The sequence below is a fragment of the Monodon monoceros genome, unplaced genomic scaffold (genome assembly GCF_005190385.1).
Source record: "Monodon monoceros isolate NGI ecotype Baffin Bay Population unplaced genomic scaffold, NGI_Narwhal_1 Super_Scaffold_2, whole genome shotgun sequence".
NCBI lineage: Eukaryota > Metazoa > Chordata > Mammalia > Artiodactyla > Monodontidae > Monodon > Monodon monoceros.
The window spans coordinates 85,069,220-85,092,801 of NW_021703776.1; the positions used below are offsets into that span (position 1 = coordinate 85,069,220).

The 23,582-nt window shown below is 45.5% G+C and overlaps 1 protein-coding gene across 2 annotated transcripts in view; it reads right to left on the reverse strand.

Moving 5' to 3' along the window:
• The window catches only part of CHCHD3 (coiled-coil-helix-coiled-coil-helix domain containing 3), a 449,179-nt gene that overhangs the window by 121,634 nt on the left and 303,963 nt on the right, over positions 1-23,582 (reverse strand). The window contains exons 8-10 of one of the 2 annotated variants that reach the window (XR_003795228.1): positions 15,183-15,384; positions 14,452-14,629; positions 11,262-11,335 (exon numbers count right to left, since the gene is read on the reverse strand). The gene's annotated coding sequence lies outside the window, so the exon portion shown is untranslated. Of the gene's footprint in view, positions 1-10,866; positions 11,336-14,451; positions 14,630-15,182; positions 15,385-23,582 lie in introns of those variants that run through there. The other variant, XR_003795227.1, reaches the window with a different exon arrangement.

Genomic DNA, 23,582 nt, shown 5'->3' on the forward strand with positions numbered 1-23,582 from the left:
ACCAAGACTTAAATTCTTGGCCTGACAATGCCTGTGTGAACACGCTGAGATCCAGTGTCCTTAGATGGGAATGGTGTGGTTGCCACAAGGATTAAAGGGTGAAACATTAACACAGAGCCTAGTACTGTGCCTGGCTCAGAGAAGAACTCCATAACTATTCGTTTCCTTCCTTTCTCTCTGCTAAAATGTTACCTTTTCTGTAAAGGCTCCAATGACCTCCTCATCCTGCACTCCCTGACTCCAGCCAGGAGTTCTCTCTCGTCTCTGCTTTCCCACTGTTCTTTATCTGTAAGTATCTCTCAGTGACTCCAATTTTTTTGTTTTTCCATTTCTCCCAGGGGTCTATAAAAGTCACTCCACAGGCTTTATTCTATCCATCTTTTACCCCTCACAGTGCCTAACCTAGGATCTTGCGTATCATAGGTATTTAACAAAATGTTTAAATGAGTGGAAGAATAAACATATGAATTAGAGTTGGAACACCTCCACCACCAGGGAGCAGCTATTTCATAAAGCAGCTAATTGCATGGCTATTGCTGTTTAAAACTTTTCTCTCCACAGTGGCTGTATCAATTTACATTCCCACCAACAGTGCAGGAGGGTTCCCTTTTCTCCACACCCTCTCCAGCATTTATTGTTTGTCGATTTTTTGATGATGGCCATTCTGACCATGGGAGGTGATACCTCACTGTAGTTTTGATTTGCATTTCTCTAATGAATAGTGATGTGGAGTATCCTTTCATGTGTTTGTTGGCAATCTGTATATCTTCTTTGGAGAAATGTCTATTTAGGTCTTCTGCCCAGAAACTAACACAACACTGTAAAGCAATTATACTCCAATAAAGATGTTAAAAAAAAACAAAAAAAACCCAAAAAACCTTTTCTCTCATATCAAGTCAAAATCTGCCAGTGGTAGATTTTCATACAAAAGGCCCCCAACAAATCACATCTCTGGTATCCATATATTGATACTGTCTCCTCCCACCTTGACCTTGGGCTTGGCCATATGACTCACTTTGGTCAATGGGACAAACATGGTGCAAGCAGAGGCTCGGTGTCATTGTACCTTGGGCTTGCCCTCTTGGATCACTGCCATCAACATGCAAGGAAGTCCAATTTCGCCTCCTTGAAGATGAAAGACCACATGGTCTGAAGGACCCAGCTAAACCCAGGGCCTTGCCAATTCACAAGAGGACTGTAGTCATATCAGCCCAGGCAAAACCAAAAGAAGAACCAACCAACCGATCCATAAAATTATGAGAAATAATAAATCACTGGATTAAACCAGTACATTCTGAGGGTGGTTTGTTATACAGAAATAGATACAGAAACACTTGCCCTCCTGGCAGTGCACCTCTCGGACAGAACCCAGTCCCATTAGTCTAGATGCTATGCTTCCATCTATGCGGCAAAGTCAGTTCCATGTGGGTTTTTTTGACATCCCCATCACTTGGTAGTTTGTATGGCACTCAGCGTCATAAATCCCACCAGGCTTTTTCTCAGAAACTGTTGTGAACCCACACCTTCCAAATCCTACACATGAAACTTGATACATTTGTACCTATGTGTGGTTTCCTATTAAAATGATCATGATAGTTTTGGCCTATCGGGGGCTATCTAAAACTGAATTCTACATAGCAATGGACCTCTTATTGTTAAATTCAATGGTCAAGTCTCAGTCTTCATCTTATTGATGTATCAGCAGCATCTGACCTAGTTGATCTCTCCTTCTGGGGATGCTTTCTTTCCTTGGCCTCATGGGAATCCCTCTCTCTCGGTTCTCATTCTATCCCCTTGGATGCTCCTCCATCATTGCTGGGTCCTTGGATTTCTTCCCTTTTTTATATACCCTCACTCCCTAAAGCCATCTGTAGGCTGAACCACTCCGAACACTATTTCTCCAGTCCTAATTTCTCCCTGACTTTCAGACGCCTGTATCCAACTGCCTACTGAATATCTCTAATTACAGAATGTGTGTCTTAATTTTTTTTTTTTTTTGCGGTACGCGGGCCTCTCACTGTTGTGGGCTCTCCCGTTGCGGAGCACAGGCTCCGGACGCGCAGGCTCAGTGGCCATGGCTCACGGGCCCAGCCGCTCCGTGGCATGTGGGATCCTCCCGGACCGGGGCACGAACCTGTGTCCCCTTCATCAGCAGGCGGACTCTCAACCACTGCGCCACCAGGGAAGCCCATGTGTCTTAAATTTAATCGATCCAAAATAGAACCCTTAGCTTTCTACCCCCACCTCTTCCCAAACTCCTTCTCCCCACGTCCATAAATAGTGACTCTAGTCTCAATGTTCCTGACTGCTCAGTCCAAAATCTTTGGAATCACTGACTCCCCTCCCACATTCCATGTCTGATTGATCAGAAGAGCCTTACAACCCTACCTTCAAATGTCTACAGAATCCTACCATTTTCACTACCTCCATCATGCACACCCTAGTCTAAACCACCACTGTCCCTAACCTAGACTATTAGAATAACTTCTTGTCTGGTCTCCCAGCTTCCACCCTTGACCCCCCACAGTAGCCTGTTCTGCGTATGGTAACCAGAGTAACTGTGTAATTCCTAAGTCAATCATACCTCTCAACTGCTCAAAATCTTCCAGTGGCTTCCCATGTCACTGGAGTAAAATCCAAAGTCATGACCATAGCCAGAATGCTCTATGAGATCTGGCCTTAGCTACCTCTCTGACCTCACCTCCTACAATTCTCACCTCCACTCTCTCCACCACCACCACAAGTGGCCTTCTTGCTGTCGTACAAACGCTCCAAGCATACAAGACAGTCTTTGCATTGCTCTTCCCACGGCCTGAAAACACCATTCTCCTCAACCTTAGCTGGTGCCCTCTTCTGCTCGAAGTGCACCTTATCAGGGAGGCTCCTCTCTGACATCAGTGATTACTCCCATCCCAAGCCACCTGGTATCTCTTCTTACCCCACCCGACACTTTGGTCCATTTCCCTCACTAGCATGCAAGCTCCACAGAGCAGATGCTTTGTTTCGTCCTTGCTGTATCCTCAGTGCTAGAACCAAACCCAGCCCAGCCTAGGTGTTCAGTATCAGTTGAATAAATGAATTCACTATCTCTTCTAGCTTTGGACCATCCGCAAATTATATATTTGTCCAAGAAATTTATATTTTTACATAGTCAAAAGGATATAACCAGAAAACAAGCTCTGTGGTACAAGCAGTGGAGGTCATAGTCTTAAAGATGAATAACACCAAGTCTAGATTATGGAAGGCCTTGCATGACCACCCAGAACCTGGATTCTTCACCACAGGAAATGGGATGCCATTAAAGGTTTTTAAGATTTTTAAGTGTAAACTGATAGAATCTGTCTTATAAATAACTTTTATTGCAGACACTTAAAAGATCCTACTCAGATCAATTTGGAAGCAACTTGACACTTTCCTTTTTTATTAACTGGATTTTAGAACGTGTTGACAAGTATCGTTCATTTTGAACAGTCCTAAGTAATTCTCTGGATCAGGGCAGGGACCGGCGCGTCATCTGCGAACAGATGCCTGTGGCTGTGAACAAATAGATTTTTGCATCTGGGTCTTCTGACCACATTTTACACTTATAACACATGTACTTCTTATCTAACACCTGTGCACAACTATATATAGCATACAAGGGATGGTGTTTTCATATCATACATGTAGGTTCTTGCCAGAGCTTTCTTCCGAGCCAGGGAGTCTGAGAAAAAAGCTGAGGGAACAGAGTGGAAGTTGTACCACGCACACCAGACTCCAATGAGCTCACACGTGTTAACCAATATACCACCCGACAGCTGCCCGCTTTGACAGCTGCAGGGGAGCAGCCGAGACAACAGGAGGCTTTGCCGTGTGGACAGGCTCATGGTTGAGAAGGGAGCAGTTGAGGCCACGCCGAGCATTTGTTCATTAACTTCCTCAAAGTCAAGTGGAAAACAACGGTGGCTGGAGCAGAGGCCCTGAGACGCTGTCATCGGTGCCTCCGGCCACAGCGGCCAGCACCCCCGGGGCTGGCGGGCGGCGCTCCGGGGCTGGGAAGGGCCCTCGGGAGGGAAAGGCAGAAGTGGCCCTTCCTTACTGCTGCTCCCAGAGAAGGCCTTCAGCATCCACCCACCCTGCAGGCCCTGGTGCTCAGGAGCTGGAACCAGAATCGGTTCCCTAATGTAACTAGGAGTGTTATTTACAGTTAGTTTCCCCCTAATTGAATTGTACCTACCCTTGCTTCTAGTTTTCTCACCTCTCTTCCAGTACAGCATCGAATCTTTCATCCCTTGACACACACTCACTCTCCTTCTCTCTCCCGTGCCCCCTCCCCCTCTCTCTCCCTGCCCTTTGGTCCTCTCCCCACCCTCCTCCCCTGCCCCTCCCCTCTCCTCTCCTTCTACTGCCTGGCTTCTCTGGGTGAGTCCCTCTCTGAGATCCCCTGCCCTTGCTTATTTATTCCTTACACCTGAGCCCAGATCTCTGGCCACACCAGCAATTCCTGTGTTACCGGTGCAAGGTTATGTATGTGGTTGATCACAGAAACAATTCATACTAAGGCTAACTATTCTGTTGGTGTGCAGGCTTCAGCAGCTGAGAAACCTTAAGAAGACTTACATACACGACACACCGACACACGTGCTGAAGGAATTCAGAGAAGGGAGAGAGCCACGGCGGGTAATCTCCAACGGCCCCTCAGAGCAGGTGGGCTTTGAGTACTGAAGGAAGACTGAGTGGCCTGAGGAAGCTGGTTCTGGGACGCAGCGAGCTTAGAGTGCTGTGCGCTATCTTGGTGCTGGGCCCCTCCTCTGTGAATCGTGTTCAGGCTGGGGGCTGCGGAATGATTTGCGGGAATTTGCTCAACTCCCCAGGTCACTCCCAATATTTGTCCCCTCCCATCAGAAAAGACACGAGGCCAGAGAGGGAGAAATCAACAGGTCTGGAGCAGCACACATTTCTGGGTTGCCATGGCAACCCCCCTTCCACACAGCCCCCTGCCTCCTCACCAAATGTTTATCCCAGAGACACTCAGGAGACATGGAATAAGCCCTTAGACCCTGCCCAGCCCCAGGAATACAGCCTCCCTTCCCTGCCCACGCGGGTCTAGCCATAGCCAGGGGCCGTGGAGGGGAGGGAGGGCACAAAGCTTCCTTTCAAGGAAAAGCTGGAGATGACCCTTCAGCTACAATTTCCCCAGTTTCCCTCACCTGAACAGCTTAGTGGTACAGGGCTGGGGAGCTGTGATTTCAAGAAGTTGGAAAGAACAGGAAGCCATAAAACCCATATATATTAAAACCTACACATTTTACAGATTAAGAAAACTGAGGCCCAGAGAGAAGTAGGGGCAGAATATGAACCGAAACCATATTTATCTTGCAGCTTATTTTCATTCTTAACTATTAAGTAATTTTTTTAAAAGGCTCAGTTAAAGACATTCTTTCATTAGAGGGAAGAAGACGTAACTAGCTTTTTGGATGGTACCAGGAGTGTGAACTCTAAAATAGTTACCAAAAAGATAGCTGAATAAGACTGTCCTTGACCTTCATATGCGAAAACCTAGGCTTCTGGGGGCCCATTTGGGTTCTTTCTCTATTCCAAGTCACTTTTACCTCAGAGCCTACATGGATTGGTAAAACTGATTTTTCTCTCCATCAGGATAGCTTTAAAAGTCACTGGTCAAGGAACAGTACTGCTCTTCATTGGTAAGATTCATATTTTATTATTTACTTATTACGTTTCACAGTAGTCCTAACATAGTTCTATTTACAACCCTGAGGCCAAGTGTAGCACACCCGAGAGCAATGACTCATCCGTGACATCACAGGTAAATGGACAACAAAAGTCTGTCCCTGTGCCTCTCCAGTCATGGGAACTTACCTAGTTAACTCATTGTCCTTAGAAGAGGGTATTTTTCCCAAATGGAAGGCAAGTCATTTAGGCAGGAGAAGAGTTTTTAAGTTCACTGATGTAACATTCCTTCTGTTGTGTTCTCCATTAATGAAAGTTTTTCTCTTTTTTTTTTTTTATATTGGAGCATAGTTGATTCACAACGTTGTGTTAGTTTCAGGTGTACAGCAAAGTGATTCAGTTATACATATACATGTATCTATTCTTTTTCAAATTCTTTTCCCATTTAGGTTATTACAGAATATTGAGCAGAGTTCCCTGTGCTAAACAGTAGGTCCTTGTTGGTTATCTATTTTAAATATAGCAGTGTGTACATGTCAATCCCAAACTCCCAATCTCTCCCTCCCCCCACCCTTCCCCCGGTAACCGTAAGTTCATTCTCTAAGTCTGTGAGTCTGTCTGTTTTGTAAATAAGTTCATTTGTATCATTTTTTTTTTAGATTCCACATATAAGCGACATCATATAATATTTGTCTTTCTCTGTCTGACTTACTTCACTTAGTATGATAATCTCCAGGTCCATGCATGTTGATGCAAATGGCATTATTTCATTCTTTTTATCCATTAATGAAAGTTTAATTATTAACATCTGGCATTTGAAAAAATCAGTCCTGCATAATGGCACTCTTCATTTCCATTCATTCTTCCCTCTCTTTGGGGAAGCTCACTGTCTAGCTTCAGCTTAGATCTTTCATTAGCATTTCTTATGAGGTTCTGGAGATTTTACAAGTGAAACTGATAACTTCTTACACTTTTATGCAAATAAGTACTCAGAATGCTGGCCATGTTTAGTCACTACCATGCTGACAATTAAGTCAACTCTACCATTTTCATAGGGTCACGGGAAGTCTGGACATTCAGTGACTACAGTGAGCGTGCAGAAACTTAGAGCCAGCATTTTACAACATCAAAAGCACTTTCCAAACATTTGCTCATCTTATGATAATCTTCTCCACATCAGCTAGACTGAGAGACACAAACAGGTCTGTGTCTTGGCTATATTCCAGCCCTGGTCCTTATCATAATGCCTGGTATGTCGGAAAGGTTTTGTCAGTTTGGTTGAATGAACGGATGCCTTCCCTGAACCATTCAGTGGAGATTCAAACCTAGAGGTTAAGAGGTAGCTGGTAAGTATCACAGTCTGGACATAAGGACAAATCTTTGGCTACTAATAAGCTTTCCAGGCTCCTAGTAGACCATTACCTTGTTAGAAAAAAAAAAAAGGGGTTGGGGGGTGTTAGCACCAGCAGCCCTTTTTGGGGGAGGGAACAGTAGGAAAAATGGAGTCTGTTGTTTGGTTTACAAAGAGTGTAAATGTCCCAGCTGGCAGATCTTAGGGATTATTTACCAGATACAACATGGTAACATGTGAAGATGGAGCCAGAAACATGTTAGGCCCAGGCCCAGCACTGTTCTTGCTGCCTACTTTGCACTGTTGCTGTGAGCATTAAATGCGTTGATGGTTAATTTTACGTATTGCCTTGGCTAGGCTGTGGTGCCCAGTTGCTTGGGTGAACATCAGTCTAGATGTTGCTGGAAAGCTATTTTTCAGGTGTGATTGATATTTAACTCGGTAGACTTTGGGTAAAGCAGATCACCTGCCATATGTGGGTGGGTCTCATCCAATCAGTTGAAGGCCTTGAGAGCAAAGACTAAGATTTTCTGAAGTTCTCCTCAAGACTGCAACACACAAAATGTGCCTGCGTTTTCTAGTCTGTTAAGGAATTCAGACTCAAGACAGCAGCATCAACTCTTCCCTGAGTTTCCAGCCTGCTGGCCTTCCCTACACATTTCAGACTTGCCAGCCCCTGCAATCATATGAGCCAGTTCCTTAAAATCTCTCTCTCTCTCTAGATAGATACAGATATAGCTATAGCTATACATATATATAGATAAATGGTATGCATGTGTGTGTGTGTGTGTGTGTGTACTACTGGTTCTGTTTCTATGAAGATCCCTGATTAATATAGTAAGTCAAGCCCCAACCCAGCCCCTGACAGATAAAGTACACAAATGTACATTCTCTTTCATTACCTTCCCTGAATCTAGCTCCATCGTCCTAAAAAACATAGGAATGCCTGCCTGCAAGATGCCAAATGGGGCAAAGATCCAGCGACATCAATGACCTTCCCAAAGTCGTGACCAGCCCATAACAATATTAGGATCCAAATCTCCATCTTCTGACTCTTCATCTGTTTCTTCCTCTCCTTCCTGTTACCAACCCACCTTTCCATCCCTAATCCACCCAGATGCTATGCTCATTTAACCCTAGAAATCAGAGGTCCCCTCTGGCAAGAATGGAGCACAGTCACTGGGGTCCACAATTACACTTTAACCTTGGATACTGACTTGGGATTTCTCTTCATCCTGGCACCAGAAAGCATTTCAGTGAGAGCTCAGCTATCTCAGTTTGTATCCACACTTGAAGCCCATCACACAGTGAGCTGGGCCCATAGCCAAGTATCACTGCTGTGACATCTGCCTCTAAGAGCCTGTGTCTCTAGCACTTTTTTCTTGATTTTTTTTTTGTTTATGTTCAACCTGTCTGTCTGTGGTCAGTTAGCTCAGTCACATAGCCAGTGTTTAAAAAGACTCATATAGTAAAGGATTCTACTCTACTGTATAATTACCAACTGCAAAGTCTGGGGGTATGGGTGTCCCAAGACCACCCTGAGGTTCAATAATTTACTAGAAGAACTCATAGAACTCACTGAAAGCTGTAATACTCACAGTTATGGTTTATTACAGCTGAAGAATGCAGATTAAAATCAGCAAAGGGAAAAGGTGCATAGCACCGAGTCGAGGAAAGTTCCACATGCAGAGCTTCCACGGAGTTGTGAATAGCGTTAACTGCTCCCAACAACGATGTGTCACATATGCACAGAGCACTGCCCACCAGGGATGCCCACCTGAGCCTTGGTGTGCAGAGTTTCCACTGGGCTCCATGGCTAACTGCCATCATGGCTGACCCCTCTGGAGGCAGAGTGGATACCACATGGCCCAAAGCCCTCATCGTAAACCACACTGTCCTGGGAGGCTCAAGGTCCCCAGGTAAAAGAAAGACACTCTTATCAAGTGCGACATTCTAAGGGCCTTGTGATCACTTCCCAGTAGCTGAGGGCAAAATTTAGACCTTTCTTTGGGTAAGCTTCCTTTCTTCACTATACACCCCCTTTACCCGGCACCCATGGTGCGTCAGGGGGTGCCACTCAACTCTGGAGTATTCTACAGCCACCTACCACATTCCTAACTCTGACTTGTCCTTTGGAAAGGAATGTTTCTTGTCTCAGGGGACCAGGAGAGGGACTGGGGATGACTCCATGCTGGCCATCCCTACTGTGGACATTTAATGGGATGGCATGTCACTGTGAGGTCCACCAGGGGGTGCTGTGGCTTGTCCCTTGGCCTTCTTCACGGGAACACTCAGACGGGGGTTAGCCCAGAATCCTTCCTGTCCCAGTGAACTAACCAACTCATTCCTTTCTGCCTGTTATAACCCCAGCTCAACAGACAATGGCATCCTCACTCATTTAAAAATGCCTCTTCTTTCAACTGCCTAGCTTTCCACATTTGTTAGTCAGAAGTAATTCACCAATATGTAAAATCTACACATTACTGACATTAAGTGGTAAAACCACTTAAGTTTTACAAGTGAAGACCCCAGAACACCTTGGGGGCTCAACACAGGCACCCCTTTTCCCACGTGTAAGGGAGAGAATCCAGACTAAGAAGAAGACAGCTGCAGGGAGGAGGATTTTAGTCACATGAGAAAAGCCAGAGCTGATGGCAACTGAGACAGGTGAAGCAAGGGAGGCCGGTGGGTGAGCCATGTGCGCGGGTTCTGCCCTACAGGCCACACGCAAGCAGGTACAAACACCCCAAGGGTGGACGCTGGGCATTACTGGCAAGGTGTGTGGGCTCCTGCAGCCCCACCTAAGCACTGCCGGGCATCCTCAAGCGAACTTCCCCTCTACCTCAGGAACGGGCACCCAGGTGAGGTCACCTTCCTGGTGCCCTCCCTCCGTCTCACAACTCACGAAAACAGGACCTGCCCCAAGTCCCACCCTCCAGGGCCCTGGAAGGGAAGCAGCAAATCCACTTTGCTAACTGGAACTAAGGTGTTACAACCAATAAGATCAGCAAGCAACATTGTCCCTTTAACAAGGGCCCCAGTGCCTTCACTCAAAAGAGACCAGTGGCAGAAGAGACGTTCTCACTTTCATAAGTGGCTTCCTTGGCCTAGCACCAATGCTGCTCACGGAAGCAAAGAGACTCAAAGCAGCTGACCAGCACAATACCTTTATGCCATCTCATGATCCTCCAAGAATCATGAAGACATAAAATACATTAAAGAGATTCTGTAAGGAACCTGGGCTTGCCATGTTTCAGATGTAGCAGAATCTGATTCTAGAAGCCTGGAGAGGCCAGCTTACCCCAGCTGTGTCCCTCTGCGGCAAATTGGGTCTCTCCTCCCTCTGTGCTCCCACAGAACCCCGCTTGAGCAGACCCAGCCCTTGTGTCCCTCTGCCTGGCATTATCCCATGAATTTTGGGACACGGAGGGGACCTTGTCTTTTTCACCTCTGAGTCCTCTAGGGCTTAACAGGTCAAAATGGAATTGCCAGCGCCCTCCCTGGGCCGCCCCAGCCCTGATTCTGATTCCCAAGCTATAGGAAAGAGGGCTGCCATGTTCTCACCTCCTGACTGGGTCAGGCCCACCTCCACTCGCTTCTAGAGTGGGGAAAGCATGTGGGTGACCTAGGCAAAGGCCAGGTGCACAGCCCCCAGAAATAAAATGCAAACCGTGACAATCTGTGAAGACCGGATCTTCAGGATTGAAATCTCATCTTCCCAAATAGTGAAGGGGCCAGCTGATCAGAGACACCTGTCCCCAGGGGCGCCCTGAGAGCTGAGTTCAACACTGTCTCCCCCTATTACCATGGAGGTAGCAACAGCTAATATCCAGGGGTCAGGAGGAGCTGGCCCAAGACTGAAATGTACTTTACACAGATGATTACCTTTCAGATGGTCCTATTCATCATCGTAACAAAAACAAGCACTTGACTGGAGTTCCATTCCCGGTTCTTGTGTCCCAGGGGCCGTGGACTCAGTCTTCCTCTGCCCCACCTCCAGGGACCAGGAACCAAAGCTAGACCTGGCTGCTGCTAAGACATGCCATCCACACTTTCATCTCTACTCTGTCACCGATTATCTGTGACTTGGAGCTGACTTACCTCTTCCCCTCCGATTACTTCTCTCTAAAATGGTAGTAAACCAACTCCCCAGAGGCGTCCTCTGGAGGAGCAAGGTGACACATGCCAGGAAGAGCCAGGCACACCTGCAGACGCAGCACGCATTATTTTTATGTCTTACCTGAAACCGACAGTCTCTCCACGGAGTCTGCTGTGTTGGCTTTTCTGCCCATAATATTTGTGGTCGGATCATGTCTGTATTTAAACCAAACACAATATTTAAGCCACCAGAAATAAGAAAACAAAGAGGGGAAAATTCCACCACATACGTTTTTGGGGTTTTTTTTAAGTCTATTCGTCCAGATGGTGGTCATTAGCAGGACCGCCTGTCTGCACCTGTTACTGTTTACGTAACAGACCCCACCTATAGGCATGCGCTCGGCACGTTCTGGATGAGCCTAACAAGTGATGCTACAGGAACAGACACAACCTATAGCTCTGGGAATCACCATTTAGTTCTTTGGTAGAGATAAGAATAGAGCTCTTGGTGCTACAGGGATCTGCAAAGTCAATGACAGCTTGGCCTGAAAGCCTCAGGGACTCACATCCCTGCCTTTGATAAAGCTGCTTCCCACCCTGAACATATGTCCCTGCTTATAGTGAAATCAGCCCCATCAGCCAGTTGGTGTTTCCTAAAAATCCCCATGCCAGGGCCCCACTCGAGACCTACCAATCTGAATTCTTTGGAGAAGTACCTGGAAAAACATCTATTGGGCTGGCCAAAAGGTTCATTCGGTTTTCTCCGTAAGATAGCTCTAGTAATACTTAGTTGTCTTTAACTTCATCCGAAACAATTTTGTTAGATTGTATGTGACAGCTGTCATCAATGTGCATTTTAAAAAAGACTTATCAAAATTAGTGAATTTTGGGGGATCCATTTTAAGATTGAAGATGGAAGGAAAAAAGCAACATTTTCAGCATATTATGCTTTATTATTTCAAAGAAGGTAAAAATGCAACTGAAACTCAAAAAATGATTTGTGCAGTGCATGCAGAAGGTGCTGTGACATGATCAAACATGTCAAAAGTGGTGTGCGAAGTTTCGTGCTGGAGGTTCCTCGCTGGATGATGCTCTGTGGTCGGGTAGACCAGCTGAAGCGGACAGCGATCAAATCGAGATGTTAATTGAGAACAATCAACGTTACACCACGCAGGAGATAGCCGACAGACTCAAAATACCCAAATCAAGCACTGAAATCATTTGCACCAGCTTGGTTATGTTCATCACTTTGATGTTTGGGTTCCACATAAGTTAAGTGAAAAAAACCCAGGGCTTCCCTGGTGGTGCAGTGGTTGAGAGTCCGCCTGCCGATGCAGGGGACACGGGTTCGTGCCCCGGTCCAGGAAGATCCCACATGCCGTGGAGCGGCTGGGCCTGTGAGCCATGGCCGCTGGGTCTGCGCGTCCGGAGCCTGTGCTCCGCAACGGGAGAGGCCACAGCAGTGAGAGACCCGCGTACCGCAAAAAAAAAACACCAAAAACAAACAAACAAACCCATCTTGACTGTATTTCCGCATGCGATTCTCTACATAAACGTAATAAAACATTCAGTTTTTAGAACAAATTGTGACAGGCGATGCAAAGTGGATACTGTACAGCAATGTGAAATGAAAGAGATTGTGGGATAAGCGAAATGAACCACCACCAACCACACCAAATGCCGGTCTTCATCCAGAGAAGGTGATGTTGTATATATGGTGGATTGGAAAGGAGTCCTCTATTATGAGCCCCTTCCGGAAAACCAAACAATTAATTCCAACAAGTACTGCTCCCAATCAGACCAACAGAAAGCAGCACTTGACGAAAAGCGTCTGGAATTAGTCAACAGAAAACCCATAATCTTCCGTCAGGATAACGCAAGACCGCATGTTTCTTTTTCTTTTTTTTTTTTTTTTTTTTTGCGGTACGCGTGGGCCTCTCACCGCTGTGGCCTCTCCCGTTGCGGAGCACAGGCTCTGGACGCGCAGGCTCAGCAGCCATGGTTCACAGGCCCAGCCGCTCCGCGGCATGTGGGATCTTCCCGGACCGGGGCACAAACCCGTGTCCCCTGCATCGGCAGGCGGATTCTCAACCACTGCGCCACCAGGGAAGCCCCCGCATGTTTCTTTGATGACCAGGCAAAAACAGATACAGCTTGGCTGGGAAGTTCTGATTCATCTGCCATATTCACCAGCCATTGCACGTTTGATTTCCATTTATTTCGGTCTTACAAAATTCTCTTAATGGAAAAAATTTCAATTCCCTGGAAGACTGTAAAAGGCACCTGGAACAGTTCTTTGCTCAAAAAGATAAAAAGTTTGGGGAAGATGGAATTATGAAGTTGCCTGAAAAATGGCAGAAGGTAGTGGAATAAAAGAATGAATACATTGTTCAATAAAGTTCTTGGTGAAAATGAAAACTGTGTCTTTTATTTTTACTTAAAAACCGAAGGCACTTTTTGGCCAGCCCAATGTTTTAAACACCCATGTGATTCTGACACTGGGTTGAGCTTTGGGTCTTCTGGACTGAAAGAAGCTCAAGGCTTTGAGTGGAGCCCTTGGTTCTGTTCCAGGCTTGGCGATAACTTCCTGTCCTTCCTGTATAACTCTGGGCAAGCCACTGTCCTCTGGGCCTGACGGTCTCTCAAATAAGGATCTTGGACTAGAGTAAGTGATTCCTGCTTGTGTTCCAGGAGCCCTAGGGTTTCCTTGGAGGCTCCAGAAGTTTCTAAATGGAAAGTGGTAGAAATAGAGTAGTTTGGGCTCTGGGTTACCTGCCTCAAGAGTTAATCATGGGGCTGCTAAAAATCTATTGACAATGGTCTGACATTAAGCAAGAGCAAGTGGGAACATCTGCCTGGGATACAGGAAATACACAGCCCTGGATGTGTTCAAGGTGGCTTAAATGAGCATGATTATTCCAGAAATCACATTTTTAAAATGTGAATCCCTGAGGGAGTCAGGATTTGGACTGTGGGACCTTGAGAGTACTTATCACTTCATTTTTGGGAGCCGTGATTTCCTCATCCTTCAAAGGAAGGAGTAAAACTGGACTCCATTTAGGGGGTCTCACATTTTGCCATTCCAGTGGTGAACATGGTCTGCATTGCATCCACCCCCCTACACCGTGAGCAGACCCAGGTAGGACCTGTGCCTAGAACCAGGGTGAGTCAGCTGACCCCCCTGGGAACCCAGTGCACAGCCTTGACCTCATTACCATTTGCTCTGGAATGAACTGTGTCTTCCCAAGTGCATAAGCTGAAGCCCTAACCCCAAGGTGATTGTATTTGGAGGTAATTAAGGGTAAATGAGGTCATAAGGGTAGGGTTCTAACCTGATAGGATTGGTGGCCTTGGAAGAAGAGATACCAGCGAGCTCTCTCTCCACACATGCATGCACCCAGGAAAGGCCATGTGAGGACACAGTGAGAAGGTGGCCATCTGCAAGCCAGGAAGGGAGTCCTCACCAGAACTCGTCCATGCTGGCACCTGATCTCTGATTTCCAGCCTCCACTGTGAGAAAGTGCAGAAACTGTGAGAAAATAAATGTCTGTAGTTTAAGCACCGCCGGTCTGTGGTATTTTGTTATGGCCGCCCCAGCTGAGGCACCATCACACCATGACCAGTTGAGTTCCTCGGCCACGGTCACTTGAAGCAGCCCACAGCTGTGTGTGCGTGGCTCATTCTGTCTCATGGCAGCTACTTCATCATAAGAAAGTCACTTGCTCTCATTTAGAGTGTCTGTCTTTTCTCCCACACTAATATGCAAGCTCCCTGGGGGCTAGGGGCTTGACATCCTTTTTCTTTCTTATCTGCAAAACTCTCACAAGGTCGGCCTGCCAGATATTTTACCAGAAGAAGAAAGAGACCCTCCGAAGTTGGTGGCTCATGCCGGGTCCCACCGCATGGAGAGAGGACCCTTGGCAGGTGGTGCGCCTCCAATTTCTAGCTCTGGGTGTTTGCTATTGTGCTCTTTTCCTTTGGAGCCTCAGCTCAGTGAGGACCTGTTGATGGAGTGGCAGTGGGGAGGGAAGCAATGGCTTCCTGGTGCCTGACCGCTTCTTACCCTCCAGGACAGGCGGAGCTCAGTTCTCAGGACCCAGGAGTTGGGCATCCTTGTGCAGTAGGACTTGCAACATGAAAGGAGTGGATCCCCACGGTGGGCTGGGGAGGGGCTGGGCAGAGCAGAGCAGGTGCTTCGGTGTGTCTCTCCAGGAGGTCTTGTAGAGCAAGGATGCTGTCTGCCAGGTAAGAGAGGCCTGTGGGTTCTGGAGCACCAGGCATGAGCCAAGTTGATAAAACACAGTATTAATAAGGTTACAATTTTTGGGTTGGTTCCTATACTAATAAACACCTTAAAATTACTTGTCTACAGCATTTACATTTAACTAAGCTCTTTCAGAAACAATGTCATTTATTCTTTACAACAACCCTGAGAGGCAGATCTTATCCCCGGTTTGCAGGCAAGGAAACAACCTCAGCTGTGATTAACCAAATTCACATGGTTTTTGAGTGGCAACACCAAGACATGAAGCCCTGTGTTCTATTCCATGTCCAGTGTTCTATTTCATCCTAGGTTTGCTTCACACAGAAATCAGGGTTAGCTACAAGCTACTTCTCAACTCAGCCCATGCCTTGGAATCCTGTGCTATTGGCTTCAGGGTGTGAAGTAAGCCAGGTGAAAACCTGGATGGCTTGATGTAAAGAGGTGCTTCCAAAATGGGGTTCCAGGGAACCCTAACTCCTAGCAAGATGTTGAAACATCCTTTTTATTTTAAGTGTGGGGCTGTTCTACAAGTCAAGTTTGGGCAATGCTACGTACAGTCTTTCCTTCCTAGGAAATTATGTTAGCACTTAAAGGCTCTGAAAAGTCCTGCAATAAAGAAGCTGGCATGCATTTAATTCAGCATTTGACAACACAACTAATTTTTCAGTCAATGAAAAACGTTTTCATTTGACAGCACAACTAATAGCAGCATCTTGGTCTAGAGAGAAGGTGATGCAGGATGTAGAAATGTCAGTGGCTAAGAGAACAGGGGAGAGAACAATATGCCAGACATAAAGGATTACTGAATTGAAAGGAATTAAACGTACAATCATTGTCAAATAAGCACGTTTAAATCCTCTCTTAAAACTTGTCACTAAAAATACTTCAGCTAAGTCTCTTTAAAGTATTAACTCATGTCACTGTTTATGTGTAAGTGTATTTTCACTCACAGGATTAGTAAACCAAACATCGATTGCTTTTTGTTTTCATTTTCTCTCATATTTTCTGTACTTTCTGAGTTTCCAGATAAGTATCATTTATAAAGTAATTCAAAACAAATAATTTAAAATAATCTGCCATCCAACAGCTAAAGATTTAGGAAGAAGGGTGGACGCTGGAGCACCCAGGGAACAGAGGGGTAAAGGTCAACGTGTGGTCCACCAGGACCAGAGAGAACTCAATAGGAGGTTTTTTAAAACCGAGAGTGACTGTGTAGGCATGGAAATGTAGGTTTTAGAAACGCAGATTTCTGGATGGAGCAGCGCTGAGGCCCCAGGTCTGACCTCTGTGTGTCCCTGGGCGGACTAGAGACCCAGAAGAAGGGCAAAGACCAGAGAACCCAGGGGAGGCAGAACGAAGAGCAGGACTTAGTCCACAAAGAGAGACAACATGAGGACGACATCAAGACGTCCCCCCAACGCACGCACGCACACAGCCTTTGGGCAGCCCTGGCAGAGAAGGCGCCTCCTTGAGCCCAGGTGTGCGTGGGCAACCTGCTGATGCTGCGTAGGGGAGGAGCAGGGCAGGTGCAGCGCTCCCCTGTGAGTATCTTTTCTTCCACCTCCACTTTGCCGTAAGATGCTCCTTTACCCCACATGCCACCTTCTCCCTCTGATGGACTCCCTTCCCTGTTCCTGCTCCCCCTGGCTCCCCATTCCTCCCCTGCTGTCCCTACCCTCTGCCCTTTCAGGGAGGAGCCAGCAGAACAGGGCTGGCATTGATGCCCACAGCCAAGGACTCGTAAAGCCATGCTCACAGGTTCACTCACTGGCGTGAACACAGGTAAAACACCCAGAATGGTGTCTAGGCTTGGTAAGCACTGGGCCTTATTTCTTTCCTCCAGGCAGGGCTCTGCCAAGGGCAGGAACACGAAGACACTTAACATTCGGCACTTTACAAAGCCTGAGGTGTCCCCCAGTGTCATGTTGCTCCCAATTTAACAACCAGGAGAGCAGTGGGCAGCTGCAAAAGAGATGCTGCCAGTTCAAATCCAAAGCTGGTTCCACAGTCTGTTGGTTCTTTGGCTTCAAGGAAAGCTTCATGCTTTCCATGCTCATCTTTTCCAAAATGGCATCTGAGGCACCACTTCCTTCATCCCCAGGTGCCCTGGGAGGTAGGTATGGGTAGGGCATGGGTTGCAGCCTTACAGCACAAGGCTAGAAAGTGGGTCTGAGTTATTTTCCACTGTTCCAAAAAAAGATTACACCTGTCAAAGAATGAAATTAGACTTCCTCACCCCGTACACAAAAATTAACTTAAAATGGACCCTAGACCTAAATGTAAAAGCTAAAACTATAAAACTCTTAGAAGAAAACATAGGAGTAAATTTTCATGACCTCGATTTAGGCGATGGTTTCTTAGATCTGACTCCCAAACCACAAGCAACAAAAGAAAAAAATAATGATTTAGAAATGCATTGGACTTCCTAAAAATTAAGAAAGTGTTTGTGCTACAAATGACATATCGAGTAAGTGAAAAGACAATCCACAGAATGGGAGAAAATATGGGCAAACCATGCATCTCATAAGGGATTTGTTTCCAGAATATATAAAGAACTCTTACAACAAAAAGACAAGCAAGCCAATGTTTTAAATGGACAAAGGACCTGAAAAGATACATCTCCAAAGAAGATATAAAACTGGCTGATAAACACACAAAAAGATCCTGTTGGTCATCAAGAAAATGTAAATGTATCACCTCACACTCACTAGGATGGATGTGCTCAAAAAGATAGACAGTAAGTATTGATGAGGATACGGAAAAATTAGAACCCTTATGTACTGCTGGTGGGAGCGTAAAATGGCCCAGCCACTTTGGAAAGCAGTTTGCCAGTTCCCCCAAATCTTAGGTACCCTATGACCTAGCAGTTCCACTCCTAATTATACACCCAAGAGAAGTGGAAATGAAAGTCTGCACAAAAGCTTACACACCAATGCTCATAGCAGTATTTTTCCTAACAGCCAAAAAATGGAAACCACCCAAATCTTCATCAATAAAATGTGGTACATTCATATAATGGAATGTTGTTTGATAATAAAAAGGAATGAAGTTCTGACACATGCTACAACATGGGTGAACCTTGAAAACATAGTGCTGAAAGAAGCCAGTCACAAAAGATGATTCCATTTACATGAAACTTCCAGAATAAGCAAACCTAAAGAGAAAGAAAGTAGATTAGTGGTTTCCTGGGGCTGAGGATGTGGGCGGGGGCCGGGGGGAAGTGTGGATAGGGAGTGATTGCTAATGGCCATAGGGTTTCTTTTTGGGGTGATGAAAATGCACTAAAATTAGATTGTGGTGATGGTTGAATGACCCTGTGAATATACTAAAGACACTGAAATGTACATTTGCGAGGGGTGAGTTGTGTGGTATGTGAATTATATTTCAACAAAGCTGTGTTGTTTTTTTTTTAAATTAATGAAATTGGTGTAACCCCATTTTGAAACTGAATAGGCCAACTGAAATGTCAAGTCTTGCTTTTGACTGGAATCCCTCAGTTTGGCAATAATGATAGTTTCATATTGACTACTAGTTGGTTAGTAGAACTACTTTTCACTTGAGTATTTACATTCTGCCAGGCCCTGTGATAACGTCAGTGAAATAAAGTATCAATAATAAAGAAATGGATTAGGATGTAAGTGGTTGGTTAGACAACCCCTCGGACCATGATGAAGACATAATGGGTTGAAAAACGTCTTAGCTGGGTAGGAGCCTCTGGACCAAGAAGACAGCCAGGCCATGTGGCCTCTCGCCTCGCCTCCAGGAACAAGGGGTGTTTTGAATTCACAGATGATACTGATTTGGGAGGTGCAGGAAACACATAGCTCTAGGAGAGAAAGCAAACAATCTGTGGAGGGAGAGGTTAGAAACCCAGGCAAGCGATCACCCAGCAAGGCATGTTAGAAAACAATGCCTGTGAACAAACACCACTGGCAGAGACAAGGAGCAGAGACCTAGGAGATACAAGTGTTGACGCTGGCTCATGGCAATAATCTACAGCAAATGAGATGGGGATGTGCCAGTGGAAAAGGCTGTGCAATTTGGAGCCATTAGCTCAGCCCGTCAAAGCAGAGCACGCCAACTCGTCTAACAGAGACCTTGGTCCTACCATGATGGGAGCAAAAACCTTCTTTTTCAAAGATATTTCTGTGTCTGCTGGCATTCTCCTGGGTGACATTCACAGGAGTTTTGAGAACATAAAGATTTGTCAGGACTGACACGAGGCTCTACAAATGTTGCCTACTGTGGCTTCATAGCTGACGATGTGGGTCAGCTGAGCAGCTGGTCAACAGCAACAGATCCCATAATATGAAGAAAAGCTGGCCAAAGCTGTGGGGAGTAGTGTGGAGTCAAGGATACTCACAGGAAGACGAGTGGGCAGAAGCAGAAAGATCTCTGGCAGGTGTAGCTGATGGAGGTGGGGTTGGAAGCATCAGATACTTGCTGGTGAGCTGGGGCTGGATGAAAAATGCCAGGTGCTATGGACTGAATTATGTCCCCTCCAAATTCATATGTTGAAGCCCTAACCCCCAATGTGACCTTTGGAAGGTTAGATGAGGGCAGGATGGTGGGGCCCTTATAATGGGATTAGTGGCTTTTAAGGAAGGGACACAGTTTTGAGGACACAGCAAGAAAGCAGCTGTCTTCCAGCCAGTAAGATTTCTCACTAGGAACTGAATCAGTCAGCGCCTTGGTCTTGGACTTCCCAGTTTCCAGAGCTGTGAGAAATAAATAACTGTTGTTTAAGCCAATGATATTTTGTTATAGCAGCCAGGCTGACTAAGACACCAGGTGTCTGCAATCAGGCAAATGGTCTTGCTCATATTATGGCAAGGGACTCAGGGAACATTAACTCACAATAATTATTGAAAAGCTCTGGATCTCTACAAATATGTAAGAACCACTACCCTCCAGACACTGATAACACAGCATGGAGCCAAAAATGGAGCCTTACTCTCATGGGGTTTATGTGCTATGGACTTCACCCTATGGCTAGCAGTTCAATAAAGGTATTTCTCAGTGCCCTTGAGCTAATGCTCTTCCAATGTAGTGTTTTCCTAAGATTTCAACTGATATAAGGATGGACTTCAGAATAGATCAACTCCATGCCACTCAGAGAAAAGCTTATTAGGTGCCAGACACTGTAATGAAGCACCACAGATTCTTTAAACTTGTTATTACATCAGCCCCATGGAAGTTATATTTTTATCCCCATTTTACAAATTATAAAACACACTTGAAGAGGTTTAAGTAACTTTCCAGAGTTCACACGGCTTTCAGGTTAACAGAGCCAGGACTCAAGATAAGGTATGTCTGACTGTAAAACTCTGCCACAACTGTATATTCATCATGCACTGTGTTATGGTTATGTATGAAACACTCAGCATCCTTTACGCAAATAAACATCTTCCACTAGTTGGGAACCATTATTCTGGAGGCCAGAATGCTCCACTGATCTCTTGGTTGCCCAACTTTAGCATCTCTGGGGAGCTATGCATCCCAAGAAGACGGTACAATCTGTAATTCTCAGGTGATGCCAGGGAGTCTATAATTTAAACACCCCAAGTGATCATTTTTAGATGCACATAAATCAGATTTACTATTATTCTATAGAGAAATTGTTTTTGCCTATACCCTTACCTTTTTAAAGATATTTATTTATTTATGGCCACGTCGGGTCTTCGTTGCGGTGCGCAGGCTTCTCGTTGTGGTGGCTCTCTTATTGCGGAGCACGGGCTCTAGGCACGCAGGATCAGTAGTTGTGGCTCGCGGGCTTAGTTGCTCCACGGCATGTGGGATCTTCCCGGACCAGGGCTCGAACCCTTGTCCCCTGCATTGGCAGGTCGATTCTTAACCACTGTGCCACCAGGGAAGCCCTAGATTTCTTTTTAAAACATCTTTATTGAGATGTAATTCACATATCATAAAATTCACCCATTTAAAGCATACAGTTCGATGGCTGTTAGTATATTCAGAGTTGCACAACTATTACCACAATCTAATTTTTGAATGTTTTCTTCATACCTTTTAGCAGTCACGCCTCATCTTCCCTAACACCTGGCCCCCGACAACCTCTAATCCACTTTCTGTCTCTCTGGATTTGCCTGTTCTGGTCATTTCATATAAATGGAATCACACAATATGTCATTTTTGTGTGACTGGCTCCTTTCACTTCGATTAGTATTTTTCAGGCTCATCCACATGGTAGCAAGCATCAGGACTTCATTCCTTTTTATTATCAAATAATAATCCATTATATGGATAGGCCACATTTTGCTGCTGTTGTTGGTTATTCATTCATCAGTTGATGGGCACTTGGGTTGTTCCTCCTTTTTGGCTATTATGAATATTGTTGCTATGAACATTCATGTACAAGTGTTTATAGGGGGCCTATGTTTTCATTTCTGTTGGGTATATTCCTAGGGGTGGAGTTGCTGGGTCATATAGCAATTCTATGTTTAACCATCTGAGGAACTTCCAGACTCTTCCAAAGCAGCTGCACCATTTCACTCTGACCAGCAGTGTATGAGAATTCTAATTACTTCACATCCTCACCAATACTTGTTTATGTCATTCTTTTTGATCACAGCCTTCCTAGTGCGTATGAAGTGATATCTCACTATGGTTTTGACTGGTGTTTCCCTAACAATTGGCAATGCTGTCTTTTCATTCGTTTATTGGCCATTTGTATATTTTCTTTGGAGAAAGGTCAATTAAGAGACTTTGGCTACTTTCCATTTGATTTTGATGGACCTGATTGGGGACTTCATTTAACACTGTTCTATTCCACGACCAGAGATTCAAAGTCTAACCTTCACCAAGCATTTGGTGAGGAGACTCAGGTGACAGATTATAAGGATTTTATTAAAATCCCAACCCCTCCTAAGAAGAAAGCTAGCCTGAAACTGGTGCCTTAATGATGGAAGGAGAACAGGGAGTGGGAGAGAAGACTGCATCTTTGTCAAACGTAGAGGGATCAGTTAGGAGGTTCTCAGCTTCAAGTAACAGCAACCCCAATTCAACCACATAAGTGAAATGCATAAATATACCACCTCTTGTAACAGGAAGTCCAATGATAGAGCAGTTCAGCTGATGCCTGGCCTCTACTCATGTTTTGCCTCGGCTACCCCCATGTCTTGGTTTCTGCCCTCAGGCCCATCACTCCGTGACTATAATGTAGGCACCAAAACTCCAGGCCTCATATACTCACAAAACACCACCAAAGGCCATCAGGGGAAATATGACCCAGCCTCACTAGTGTTGCTTTTTAAGTTTCCCAGAAGCACACAAGAAACTTCCCTCACACTCCATTGGCAAGAATTACGTCACATGTCCATTCCTAAACTAATCACTGTCAAGGAAAGTGATTGCCTTAAGTTAATCAAGATTCATCCCTGGGGCTGGGTAGGAAAGGCTAGTTTCCCCTGAAAGGCTGATACTTGCACAAACTCAAGGTTCTATCAGTAAAGGAGGGTATTCATGCTTAGGTAGGTCACAGCAAACATCATTTATTACAAGCTAGAGGGAGAAATTATGGGAAAAAAGACCTGGAAGAGACTTTGACCCTCTTACATCACCCTCTACAGATTTATAGAGATTCTCCTGATGGACATTATAGACCACATGTAACCTTTTTAGTGCCTAGTAATCCTCACTCTAAGGACATTATTTATGTGGCTTCAAGTTGTCTATAAAACAAAGGATTGGCCCAAGTTCTCCTGGCTCTAAAAGACTGTCAGGTCCAAATGGACGGTACTCATGGGTGGGTGTGGGTGGGCAAAGGTGGGTGAGGAAGGAGTCCAGGGACCCCTAGATTTCAGTTCCTGGTGATGGGAGCATAAGGTGGGTATGTGGGTAGGTGTCAAAAGCCAAGAGGAGGAGCCAGTTTGGGAGAGGTGAGGGGTGGGTGAGGAAATTGTAAATAATTAGCTGTTTTGGACAGCTTGAGATTGTGGTCAAAATCATCCAGGAAAATATGTGTAGAGTTCTCAAATTTTGATTTCCTCTTTTGTTGTTGTTGTTGATTTTTAATCTTCGAAAACCAGGAAAAGAGCACACAGGGAAGGCAGGTGGCAAAGGCTGAGCTGGTGATATTTCCTGGAGCCCCACGCAGCTGCTTTGCACACAACAGCATTAGCGAGCAGCTCCAGCTTCAAAGCCAGTGACAAACCGCCACTGAACAGGGCCTGAAAGTTCCAG